General features: G+C 43.3%; 1 protein-coding gene across 1 annotated transcript in view; it reads right to left on the bottom strand.

Annotated features, from left to right (window-relative positions):
* Nucleotides 1-14268, bottom strand: part of LOC136872592 (inactive dipeptidyl peptidase 10) — a 782685-nt gene that overhangs the window by 732267 nt on the left and 36150 nt on the right. The gene's annotated exons all lie outside the window — the stretch shown is intronic.

A 14268-nucleotide genomic window follows, 5' to 3' on the forward strand; every position in this document is an offset into this window, starting at 1 on the left:
ATGACCTAGATGTTAGGCTCCTTTAAACAACAAGCATCATCATCATCATCAAGACTTTCCAGCTCTAGTTGGGAAAGTCTTTCCCTCTCCCTTCCCGGGCAACGTTGGCAATAATGCACTTGTTGATTTTCCAGGAAACATAGACACCTTAATGGATAACCGAGTTCCCTTGATTAGGTACTTGTTCTTGTAGGTGAGTGTGTCAAGTAAGTCATACATCTCACAAGAAAAAGTACAGAGCTCTACTAACGACCGAGCCTTACAGGACAAAGGATGGAACAAAGAAGCTGTTGTCCCCACTGAAGCCAGCCTGTTCTCGCTTCAGTTTACTGCTTGGTGGTCACTGTGTGTATAGAAATGTATTTTAATACTTTGCCTGTGTGAAAGAAAATAAAATAAGAAGGAGAATAATAAATTCTCTTATACTTGTGAGGAATACACGTAGATGATTCCTGCTTTATACCAGGTACCGAGATTATTTTAATTAATTCTGACGTGTATTGATCGGACAGCGACTGCCTCCTCTGTATCTTGTAAGCATATACCTTATAAAAAAAAGAGTTTTGTCTGTACATTGCTCAGAATTTAAAAAGGATGGTATTTCTGTATCAGTCGTGTCCACAGTAACAAGGAAATTCACTTTGCAATTTTCCGTAATTTCTGTCTGTCTGTCTGTCTGTCTGTCTGTCTGTCTGTCTGTCTGTCTGTCTGTCTGTCTGTCTGTCTGTCTGTCTGTCTGTCTGTCTGTCTGTCTGTCTGTCTGTCTGTCTGTCTGTCTGTCTGTCTGTCTGTCTGTACACGCATCACGAGAAAATGGCTGAAGGAAATTTAACGAAAATCGGTATGCAAAGTCGGGGAATAAGTCGCTACAAACTAGGCCATAAATACTTTTATTCGCGCTGACTGAAATGGTAGTTTAGGGGAAGGCCTAAAATTTAATTCTCAAATATTTGTTATTAATGGTCATATCTTAACGAAAATCGGTAGGTGAAGTCGGGAAATAAGTCGCTACAATTTAGGCTATAAATAATGGTATTCACGCTGAAAAATGGTAGTTTATGGGAAGGCCTAAAATTTAAATATTTATGTTATCCTAATGAAAATCGGTATTCAAAGTCGGGGAATAAGTCACTATAATCTAGGCCATAAATTATTTTATTCACGCTGAATGAAATGGTAGTTTAGGGGAAGGTCTAAAATTTAATTTTCAAATATTTATGTTATTAGTGGTATCGATAAATACTACATAACTTAAGTTATATACTATTAAATTTCCGATCATTTATGTCTTATACATTGTTACCGACTATGATCACAGAGATATTCATGAATCTGGATTTTTGTTACTAAGTCCATATCAGCGCCGAGTCACGAGAACATGGTTAAGGTAAGGGTTATTCTGCCCGAAGGCAGGTCCGAACCTCCGCAGAGGTGTTCCTGAGCCGGAGTTTACGTGCGGTAGGGTGGCCAGTTCCTTTCCGCTCCTCCATTCCCTTACCCCCACCAACAGCGCGTGGCAACCCATCCAAATCCTGACCACGCCCAATGTTGCTTAACTTCAGAGATCTCACGGAATCCGGTGTTTCAACACGGCTACGGCCGTTGGCAGAACATGAGTAAGCAGAATTTAATGGAAATCAGTATATAAAGTCGGAGAATAAGGAGCTACTGTACACTCTACGCTATAAGACGTCCTAATATCAGAGAGTCGAAAGGAAACTAAAATAATATAGAAAGCTCATAAAATTGATCAACAATAACATTGCATTGACCATTGTTTGTTGTGATGTGCTTTGTGTCTTCTTTTGCCACTCCCGATAGATAGGATTATTGCTGCGTACCGAGTATTTTTTCTTATTCGCTTTACGTCGCACCGACGCAGATAGGTCTTACGGTCACGATGGGATAGGAAAGGGCTAGGAGTGTGAAGGAAGCGGCATTGGCCTTAAATAAGGTACAGCCCCTTTATTTGCCTGGTGTGCAAATGGGAAACCAAGGAATACCATCTTCAGGGCTGCTGACAGTGGAGTTCGAATCCACTATCTCCTGGTTGCAAGCTCACAGCTGCGTGCCCCTAACCACACGGCCAACTTACCCGGTTGTACCGAGTGTAACAGCCTGCCTGAATATTGGCGGGAAGTAGCTGGGGAGTTAAATAGCTTTCTTCCTTAGCATGCCATTCCTCTGGTTCATAAATTTTCTGATACTACTGGTACGTAACACACTGGTTCATAATAGCATTCGAGCTATTCAATCCCTACACTGAGGCACTGATTGGCATGAGCAGTATGCATATTTCACGGAACAATAGCACAGGAATGTTCACGGCAGTCTTCGGCCTGGTCATTCCAGCTCTGGAACTTCGGACTGTTAGATCGGCACCGCAGTACTGTTCGTTAAAAGTGAGAAAATGTGTTGTTTTTCATTTGATCGAGTATTTTATATGATACGTAGTATCATTGCTTTTAATCTCTCCATTCCTTCTGACGTTTTTGTAATGACCTATGTTGAATTTAGTTAGGAAATCCACAAAGTCAGTCTTTCTGAGAATCCCGTAACGAAGCACGGGTACATTAGCTAGTTGTATGTTGAGTCGTGACCGCCATTAAAATCAGACGTGGGAAATGCTGGCCAAAGTAAGATTTTTATTCATAAATTCTCTTGCATCATACATTAAAATTAATGAGCTTTCTTTCTGTAAGAGAACGAGGAATATCGAATAATGGTAGTTGCATGTTGTTTTCAATCCGAAATAATGGCTTAAGTGACCGTCACTTAATCTGTGAGCTCGCATCTGCAGTTTCTTGCTGCACAAACCGCTAGTAATAATATCGATGGAGAAAGGAGAATAGAACAATCCCCTCATACCTATTACCTTCGAGGATGACAGAGAACCAGGACGATGCTAAGACAAGCTGTTAATTTCTAGTCATCCTAACGTAAATTAACCTCATACAACATTTAAATGCCTGCCAGTTCTAGTTCTCACCACCAAACACGGGAGGCTATTAGGAAGAAATTTGCTGCAGCGCTAATTTGGAAATCCAATTAGTTTCATCCTATTATTAGAAGGCCATCAAGGACTGCCGAAATTGGATTTACATGCAAAGAGTCGTTGGCCAAATAGACGAAGTATAATAGCACTCGGTTCACTGACGTATCGACGTGTCTGATGACCTACTTACAAAGAGAAAACTACGGGACAAACAAATTTCACGTTCTGATTTCACAAATTCATGATTTCAAATCCACAGACTCGGGTGTGTATCGCTGGCAGAATGATCAGTTCAAAGTGATGAGTGGTTCCATTCTTCCAAGACTGAAGGTATCCGCAAACAGAGGAAAGGGCCACACAGGCCTCGCACGTCGGGGCCGGAAGTGAAGAAGAAGTGACTAAGGGAGGTCAGTGAGGAGTCTGGCACAAGTGTTTGCTTTTAGCTACTTGCTTTACGTCGCACCGACACGGATAGGTCTTATGGCGACGGTAGGGCAGGAAAAGCTTAGGAGTTGGAAGGAAGCGACCGTGGCCTTAATTAAGGTACAGCCCCAGCATTTGCCTGGTGTGAAAATGGGAAACCACGGAAAACCATCTTCAGGGCTGCCCACAGTGGGGTTCGAACCTACTATCTCCTGAATACTGGATACTGGTCGCACTTAAGCGACTGCAGCTATCGAGCTCGGTCCTGGCACAAGTAAGTGGCAGGCTCAGCTAATACACACTCCCAAGACGAAATCCCGTGGACCCCCCCTCTTCGTCACCTTTTACGGTAGGCAGAGGATATCGCCGCAACCACAGGAGGCTAATGCCAGAGGGAGAATTTTTTATTGGCTAGAGAAAATTCACGAAGGTTTCACGCACGGTAAACTGCAGCCTTCCAAAGCTGCCTGTGTTTGTTTATACCACGACCAAGTTCGAAGACTCTGTTTATGCTTCTCTTTCAGCTAATCAGCATTTTTAAGCACAAAGGGACGTTTATTCGGCGAATAGCATTGATGCTGTGTTCCAACTGCGCGATAGACACGGCCTAGAAGTATGGGGAACGATAAGCCAGGGATGTACACAGTTCTCATTGTTCTACCTGGAGCCACCACGAGGCACGGAGCTGGGTGAAGTCACTAGTGACTTGATCTACAGGATACACAGTGGCAGCTCACTTGGTGAGTTCATGACAGACTCGATTAAAGCCCGGAAATTGTTTATAAAGACGGTACGCCGTAATTTTGATGAACTTACTTAAAATGTAATGTGTCAACATAGTTAATATAAACTTCAGCTTTTCAATCTGTGGGGCACAAGATATAAATCGTATCTGACTGTTTCTTTTGTACTGTACGTAGGTAGGTATCGTAGGTTTATAATATTTTATTTGTGTTCGATAGACTGAAAAATGTAAAGATTACTTTAAAATTAAATAGACCTGCAATCAACATTAAAATACAGTAGTGGTGGTGGTGATTATTGTTTTAGGAGGAAGTGCAACTAGGCAACCATTCTCTATATAACACTAGTCAGAGAGAAAAAATGGAAGGGATCCGACACTTCGAAAAATGAAGGGTATCGCCCAAAGGAAGACAAGGGCCACAAAGGGCGTGAAAATGAAAGAATACCTACGCCTCGGAAACCTAACACCGTCGAGGTCGGAAAAGAGCAAGAGTTGATCAAGGGAGGTCGAATGGCATAGATAAAAGTGAGAAGACTGGCACAAGTAAATGGAAACAATGCCCGGACTCAGCTAAGGACCCTGTAGTCGCCAACCCACGCTCACAAGTTGAGAGCCCTTGGCGCCCCTTTTAGTCGCCTCTTATGACAAGCTGGGGATACTATAGGTGATAGTCATAAATTTTGCTCTTTATCTATGCTTCTTTCTTTTTCTCCCCGTCTTTATAAATGCCATTCTATTCCAAGTTTGTCATGACGTGATTAGTAGCTGCCGACTTGCGAGAGAGTCGTAGCACTGGCACCTACAATACGTTAAAATCCCAGATTCTCTCAAAATCCATAGCAGATTATGTATAGAATTAAAGCGCAATGGATGATATCTGTCCCTGATAACTTCTATCTACAATGTGAGGACAGGGCATAGCCTAATTCCGAAGATTTTCACCTAATTTCGTATTTTCTGAAATCGTTTCAAAAATCGGAAGATAATATCTTGTGGATACCGAAGCAAGTAAGGTTTGGTTACATTTGCACGTGAGCACTTGCCATACAGGGAGAGCGCAATGCTGGAAGTTTGAAGCTTAGAACCCGGCCAGTTTAAAACGCGGTACATTGAAAAATACAGAGTAATTAAAGGGTAACACGGGTCCCAGTTCACGTGCACTTGTGCCACTTGTGCTGCTTGAAAAGTAGTCAGTCTGAAAAATGTTTAATTTCATAGAATGTTCAAAATGCAATTAGCAGTAACACTTTAATATTCTCAAGATTTTCTTCCTTCCAAGGAAATTAATTTCCCTCTTCTTCACTGCATTAAGTAATACATCAACAGTTGTAATTTATTCTTTTTCAGACACAGGATGTATCTAAAAGTCGGGAGGTGAAGAAAACTGACCGTGTGAACGTACAGTATTTCTTACAGGCGTTTATGTCTCCCGTCGTCCGTTCTGTTCATCGATGAAACCACAAAACACACACTTGGTCAGCTGATCGGCCCATATATGGCACTCCTGAGGGACACGCTACCCTATCAGTTCAGCGCTCTTCAGTATGCACGTACACCGCCCTTTTGTACACCACCTTCCTACGTGGCCACAGTGCATTGGCCTGCCCAGGCTTCTGACCTTAATCCACTGAACTTTTATCTGCGGAGACATATGAAACGTGTAGCGTACCCCACGACACTTAACGAAACCAACGACCTGGAATAGCGTATCTGTAACGCCTGTGTAACTGTTCATCAACGACCTGCAATAGCGTATCTGTAACGCCTGTGCAGCTGTTCATCAACGACCTGCAATAGTGTATCTGTAACGCCTGTGCAACTGTTCATTAGCGACCTGGAATAGCGTATCTGTAACGCCTGTGCAACTGTTCATCAACGACCCGGAATAGCGTATCTGTGACGCCTGTGCAGCTGATCATCAACGACCTGGAATAGCGTATCTGTAACGCCGGTGCAACTGTTCATTAGCGACCTGGAATAGCGTATCTGTAACGCCTGTGCAACTGTTCATCAACGACGTGGAATAGCGTATCTGTAACGCCGGTGCAACTGTTCATTAGCGACCTGGAATAGCGTATCTGTGACGCCTGTGCAACTGTTCATCAACGACCTGCAATAGTGTATCTGTAACGCCTGTGCAACTGATCATCAACGACCTGCAATAGTGTATCTGTAACGCCGGTGCAACTGTTCATCAACGACCCGGAATAGCGTATCTGTGACGCCTGTGCAACTGTTCATTAGCGACCTGGAATAGCGTATCTGTAACGCCTGTGCAACTGATCATCAACGACCTGCAATAGTGTATCTGTAACGCCTGTGCAGCTGTTCATCAACGACCTGGAACAGCGTATCTGTAACGCCTGTGCAGCTGTTCGACAGTCCATATTGAGGCTGAACATCTGTGATGTGCTATGTAACTCAGTAACAACGCACTGTAGGACGTATGTTTATTTTCTTGTCACGGAACCACGTTTACATACATCTTGTATACGTATTTCATTGTTAATTTTGTGAATTTTGAAAATAAAGGGCTACATAATAAATGTTTCAAAATGGAACACTTTAGAAGTACAGCTGAAATTTTAAAGATTCGTGAGTAGTTCACTTTCACATGAAGAGTATTCTTGTCATCTGCTTGTGTGCGCTTCCATCAGAGAGATCAACAAGTGGGCCACTGTGAACACAATTAGTCGAGGAGTGGCGGTGGTGAGAAAGTCCAACTGGGCAATCATCCTCTGTTAGCGCCAATCAGGTGAGGGCACAGGCAAGAAAAACCGAAGGGCCTAACAAATCTAATACCGTCGAGTCGGAAGAGAACAAGAATTGGTCAAGCGAGATCACACAGGAAACATGAAGGTGAAGAGCCTCAGACAAATAAGTGGAAGTAATGCCAGAATCAGCTAAGCGACCCGTGGTCGCCGACCCAGCTGCTAAAATGATAGCCTGTGGGTCCCCTTTTTGTCGCCTTTTACGACAGACTTTTCTACCACTCACACTTCCAGAGGGATAAAATCGAGGCGCAGGGCGCAAACAAGGAAAAATAATGCCAGATTCAGAAATGGCCCCGAGGTCGCCAACCCATGCTAGTTGGCAACTCCTCCGGCTCCCCTTCCATTCGCCCCTACCAGCGGATCTGACGTGAGGTAGTTTGGATTCTATACAAGAACCGAAGCCCTAAAGTTTGTATCAGAAAGATTTGTTCTCGATCGAGACTTGGTAAGTTTCATGGGGGAAAACACACTTTCAACAAGCAGCAGAACAACAAGTGAGTGGACAGTGTAGACATGTGCTCTTGTTCACAGAACCCGGTTTTGTACATCTCTGACAAAGGCGATGTCGCTCATCAGCTTCTCTCAATCACAAGAAACGGAAGAAGAAAAAGATGAAGATGATGATGATGATGATGATGCTATTGCTTTGAATTAACGCCTCAAGAGCGATTTCCGCGTCAGTTTCGATGTTCCGTTCTTATTAACAGGCTGCGCTGGCACAAAACAAACGTCTTGACGTTTGAGACTTGTCTGCACCAAGCAGTTGCAACATCCGGCATCTTCCCTCACACGAGCGCTCGGAGAAATGTTTCCCTTTTGGGTCTTCCAGTACAATTGACACGGATGAGGACATTCTTATTAATATGTAGAAACAAAAATCATATTTCTATGCTAAGCGGCTCGCATTTTATAGGTTGATTATCCACAGGCCACTGCCGGCTCGAAGTTGGAAACAAACACAAATGAGATTACTGAACTATTTCCCGTGTTTTTTTCTTTCTACTCCAGTCAAATATTGCGGCGAAATTTTTCATAGCCTCACGACTATTTCCTTTCACTTTTTTTACACTAATTAATTGGGAGTACACACACATCACAGACAACCCGTTATGCAAACCAGCAGCTCGGATAACCACGGCGTCCAAATTCCCTGAGGGCCAGTTTCATCAATCAATCAATCAATCAATCAATCAATCAATCAATCAATCAATCAATCAATCAATCAATCAATCAATCAATCAATCAATCAATCAATCAATCAATCAATCAATCAATCACTACTGATCTGCATTTAGGGCAGTCGCCCAAGTGCCAGATTCCCTATCTGTTGTTTTCCTAGCCTTTTCTTAAATGATTGCAAAGAAATTGGAAATTTATTGAACATCTCCCTTGGTAAGGGTTGTAGTAAGGATGTAAAGGAGAGGGCATATAAGTCTCTGGTAGACCCCAGCTAGAGTATGGTTCCAGTGTATGGGACCCTCACCAGGAGTACTTGATTCAAGAACTGGAAAAAATCCAAAGAAAAGCAGCTCAGTTTGTTCTGGGCGATTTCCAACAAAAGAGTAGCATTAAAATGTTGCAAAGTTTGGGCTGGGAAGACTTGGGAGAAAGGAGATGAGCTGCTCGACTAAGTGGTATATTCCAAGCTGTCAGTGGAGAGATGGCGTGGGAGGACAACTGTAGACGAATAAGTTTGAGTGGTGTCTTTAAAAGTAGGAAAGATCACAATATGAAGATAAAGTTGGAATTCAAGAGGAAAAATTGGGGCAAATATTCGTTTATAGGAAGGGGAGTTAGGGATTGGAATAACTTACCAAGGGAGATGTTCAATACGTCGGCAGATGACAATAAACAGTAGGCAAAGCGAGATGAACGAGAAAACAGTGCATTAACAATATAAAACTGAAACTATTCCTGTAAGCTGCTGAATAATAATAATAATAATAATAATAATAATAATAATAATAATAATAATAATAATAATAATAATAATAATAATACTCTATTAACGGTGCCTGACTGGGCTCATCGCCGCTGTTGAGACGTAACCGGCAGTGATATTGACCCGCATAAGGCGAATGTTGCCTCATTCTTGGCCTCTGCCGAACGGATTGTTGGCAACAACATTGGGACACTTTATTTTGAGAGCTGGCTGGCTCTCGATAAGATAAAAGGCTCCCACCTCATGCACAGTCAAACCAGAACTAATGCACGACATTGTCACTGCTAAACCACTTACACAACGTAAGTCTCTCCTCTATAGGAGATGACTGGGGCGATGATAAGAAGTATGGTACATACACTACTACTGTTTGTTATTATGGTTTATATACAGTGAGTCTGATGATGATGATGATGATGATGATGATGCTTGTTGTTTAAAGGCCTAACATCGAGGTCATCGGCCCCTAATGGTACGAAATGAAACGACAAAGTAAAAGTTCAAAATTATCCACTGACCAAAATAAAAAATGCCATGAAGAATGAATGAACGAATGAATGAATGAATGAATGAATGAACATGAATTTAAAACAATCAGTGGATCCGACTCAAAAAACTATCATAGTTAATAGTATTACTGACCAAGGGACCACTTCCAAGGCAAATCGAGGATGCTTGGTGTCTAAATGGGTCCAAAATACAAGTCAAAGGCCCCTCAGAATGGTACTTATCGCTAGTAATGTAGAACCATGGTATCTGTCCTGTTGCGGTACTAATCAATGGTAGCAGAGACTTGCGGTATTCCACACATTATTGTACTACTCAAAGCTTATGAAATTCGACATTAATACAGACCTATGCTTTTCTCACTCTGCGGCGCCATTCACAGGCAACGCAAACCTATGATGTTCATCACGTAAGAGTACTAACCACAGGGACCTCTCCCTATCCCGTGGTGTTCCTCATATAGTGGGTACTAATCACAGGTAAGGCAGGTCCATGGTAGCTATCATCCCATGGTCCCGCTCATATGGTGGTACTAATCACAGGTACTGCAAAAGCCGACCGCACGGTGCTCCTGTGTGCTACTAATCACAAACCTATTTCGTACCTAATATAGTGGTACTACGCACAAGTAAAAGCGACCCTTGGTGTTCTCCGCGTGGTGGTACTAATCACATGTAGTTGCATGGTTCGAATACAAGCATCCCTTTGTCGCCCCTTTTAGTCGGCTCTCACGACAGGCAGGGGATACCGTGGGTGTATTATTCGTCTGCCTCCCCCACCCACAGGGGGTGTGTGTTTGGTCCGCGAGAGGTATTTTATTTCCCTCAAGTCCGCCGGCAAGCCGATTAGGACCCCCCTATCCGCCACCTGGGACGCGCCACGTGGGAGTATCACCTCTCCCCCTGCTACGCCTGCGTAGCAGCTTCGTGGTACAGTGAGTCTCTCCTCTATAGAAGGTGACTGGGGCGATGATAAGAAGTATGGTCCAATACACTACTACTGTTTGTTATTATGGTTTATATACAGTGAGTCTCTCACTGGGGCGATGATAAGAAGTATGGTACATACACTACTACTGTTTGTTATTATGGTTTATATACAGTGAGTCTCTCCTCTATAGAAGGTGACTGGGGCGATGATAAGAAGTATGGTACATACACTACTACTGTTTGTTATTATGGTTTATATACAGTGAGTCTCTCCTCTATAGAAGGTGACTGGGGCGATGATAAGTATGGTACATACACTACTACTGTTTGTTATTATGGTTTATATACAGTGAGTCTCTCTTCTATAGAAGGTGACTGGGGCGATGATAAGAAGTATGGTACATACACTACTACTGTTTGTTATTATGGTTTATATACAGTGAGTCTCTCTTCTGTAGAAGGTGACTGGGGCGATGATAAGAAGTATGGTACATACACTACTACTGTTTGTTAATTACCGTTTATATACAGTGAGTCTCTCTTCTATAGAAGGTGACTGGGGCGATGATAAGAAGTATGGTACATACACTACTACTGTTTGTTATTATGGTTTATATACAGTGAGTCTCTCCTCTATAGAAGGTGACTGGGGCGATGATAAGAAGTATGGTACATACACTACTACTGTTTGTTATTATGGTTTATATACAGTGAGTCTCTCTTCTATAGAAGGTGACTGGGGCGATGATAAGAAGTATGGTCCATACACTACTACTGTTTGTAAATGACTATTTATATACACTGACTGACAGAGCAAATGCAACACCAAGAAGGAGTGGTCAGAACTTTATGCCAATTGCAGGGTAGACTGACGTCACTGAGGTATGCTCATGATGTGAAATGCGCCGCTGTGCTGCGCACGTAGCGAACGATAAATGGGACACGGCGTTAGCGAATGGCCCACTTCGTACCGTGATTACTCAGCCGACAGTCATTGTAGAACGTGTTGTCGTGTGCCACAGGACACGTGTATAGATAAGAATGCCAGGCCGCCGTCAACGGAGGCATTTCCAGCAGACAGACGACTTTACGAGGGGTATGGTGATCGGGCTGAGAAGGGCAGGTTGGTCGCTTCGTCAAATCGCAGCCGATACCCATAGGGATGTGTCCACGGTGCAGCGCCTGTGGCGACGATGGTTGGCGCAGGGACATGTGGCACGTGCGAGGGGTCCAGGCGCAGCCCGAGTGACGTCAGCACGCGAGGATCGGCGCATCCGCCGCCAAGCGGTGGCAGCCCCGCACGCCACGTCAACCGCCATTCTTCAGCATGTGCAAGACACCCTGGCTGTTCCAATATCGACCAGAACAATTTCCCGTCGATTGGTTGAAGGAGGCCTGCACTCCCGGCGTCCGCTCAGAAGACTACCATTGACTCCACAGCATAGACGTGCACGCCTGGCATGGTGCCGGGCTAGAGCGACTTGGATGAGGGAATGGCGGAACGTCGTGTTCTCCGATGAGTCACGCTTCTGTTCTGTCAGTGATAGTCACCACAGACGAGTGTGGCGTCGGCGTGGAGAAAGGTCAAATCCGGCAGTAACTGTGGAGCGCCCTACCGGTAGACAACGCGGCATCATGGTTTGGGGCGCTATTGCGTATGATTCCACGTCACCTCTAGTGCGTATTCAAGGCACGTTAAATGCCCACCGCTACGTGCAGCATGTGCTGCGGCCGGTGGCACTCCCGTACCTTCAGCGGCTGCCCAATGCTCTGTTTCAGCAGGATAATGCCCGCCCACACACTGCTCGCATCTCCCAACAGGCTCTACGAGGTGTACAGATGCTTCCGTGGCCAGCGTACTCTCCGGATCTCTCACCAATCGAATACGTGTGGGATCTCATTGGACGCCGTTTGCAAACTCTGCCCCAGCCTCGTACGGACCACCAACTGTGGCAAATGGTTGACAGAGAATGGAGAACCATCCCTCAGGACACCATCTGCACTCTTATTGACTCTGTACCTCGACGTGTTTCTGCGTGCATCGCCGCTCGCGGTGGTCCTGCATCCTACTGAGTCGATGCCGTGCGCATTGTGTAACCTGCATATCGGTTTGAAATAAACATCAATTATTCGTCCGTGCCGTCTCTGTTTTTTCCCCAACTTTCATCCCTTTCGAACCACTCCTTCTTGGTGTTGCATTTGCTCTGTCAGTCAGTGTACAATTAGTCTCTTCTCTATAGGAAGTAACGGGGGTGATGATATGAAGTATGGTCCAGTACACTACTACTGTTCGTTAATTATAGTTTACAAACAGTGAGTTTCTCCCCTCTGGGAGGTGACTGGGGCGATGATGTGAAGTATGGTCCAGTGCACTACTACTGTTTGTTATTATAGTTTATATACAGTGAGTCTCTCCTCTATGGGAGATGACTGGGGCGATGATAAGAAGTATGGTCCAGTACACTACTACTGTTTTTTAATTATAGTATATATAATAGTGTACCATTACGTTACAGTCGAGGCGATCGTACGCACAGAAATGTAGCGGACAAAATGGCGCGCGGCAGCTTCATGCAGCACAAACACATATGAAGTATCACCAAGATGCAAGTTAATCTCAGTTAGAAGGCGGAGACTTATGAAAGACCATCGAAAAGAAGTTTCAAGTTGGAACAACTATTGTCTTGAAAAAATAATTGAATTAAATTAATTCTTACTACCTTGAGAAAGAAGATCGCTTTTAAAAAAAGTAATCCACTTGGAACCAAGAAGAGGTTGTTGATTAGGGAACAAGAAGAGAACTGTGAAGTAAAACTATAAATACTGGCGAAGAATTCAATCATTCACGGCTAAAGACTAAGTCAAGAGGTGGAGAAACGTACACATTACAATTCTAAATATTGGAGAAAAGGAATATACGGACCGGTGCAAGATTGAAGAGAAAGGGCGAATTCTAGCACTGTAAGTGGCTGAATATAATCAAGAATAACAGAAATAATAACTAGAAGCACTAGTCAACGTGAAGAAAAAGACCTATTTAATGAGAATAAGCCACATTTGAATTCATGTAAGGGCGCAGATTCGAGACATAAGAGAAAACACTAGAATGTATTCACATCTATCAAAAGGCTTAAAATGAAATAATTAGCTATTTATTCTGCCCGTATAATATCGTTTTCTTCTTGCATGGACACCTGAAATATGATGAGAACCGCCTAAGCTGATGGAGGAAGATTGCCCAGGCTACCATGACGAAGACCAATACTGCGATGCCCAGTAACCAGCTGTGACGTGTCCGGAGGTGGAATCTAAGTACACAGAGATGGCATAGCATACAAGCAGGAGCCAGCAGCTGCCGCAGGCGAGACGAGATAAGTTTCCGATATATATTAAAAATTAATAGTAGATGTTGTAGTAAATTAAAAGCAGTGGGGTATTACCTATAAACGAATTATATGTGCCAAATTGTGAATGTCACTGGTAGATATTAAGCATTTAAGCGCGAGTGTGTGCCAATTTAAGTAGCAGATATGCTCAAAATGAAATAATAAGTTATTGTGAACATACGTGATGTGAGTATATCGATTCTAACGTACCAATCTTCGGAAAGTTTATCTAGCTATGAACTGGGGGAGATTGAGAAGAGTATACATGAATTGCAGAGTATAATCTAGTTTTTGAGTAAACCAAATCGACAGACATGGCCATAATGACTTTATTATACGAAGAGATGGATTATATTGGAAATACGCGTTTATTAAGAAGAATATATCGTCGAGGGAGTATCGAACCGAAACAAAGATGAATTAGAGGAAGCGAAATGAGAATATATATATTCAGAAGGATTAATAAGAAGAGATATATGAGAAATGTGTAGTAATGAGAGTATTGAGATGTAATGTTTGTTTCGTCGTAAGGTTAAATGAAGGAAGTTGCTGTTACGGATTGATGTG

Source organism: Anabrus simplex, chromosome 4 (genome assembly GCF_040414725.1).
Source record: "Anabrus simplex isolate iqAnaSimp1 chromosome 4, ASM4041472v1, whole genome shotgun sequence".
Classification (NCBI taxonomy): Eukaryota; Metazoa; Arthropoda; class Insecta; order Orthoptera; family Tettigoniidae; genus Anabrus; species Anabrus simplex.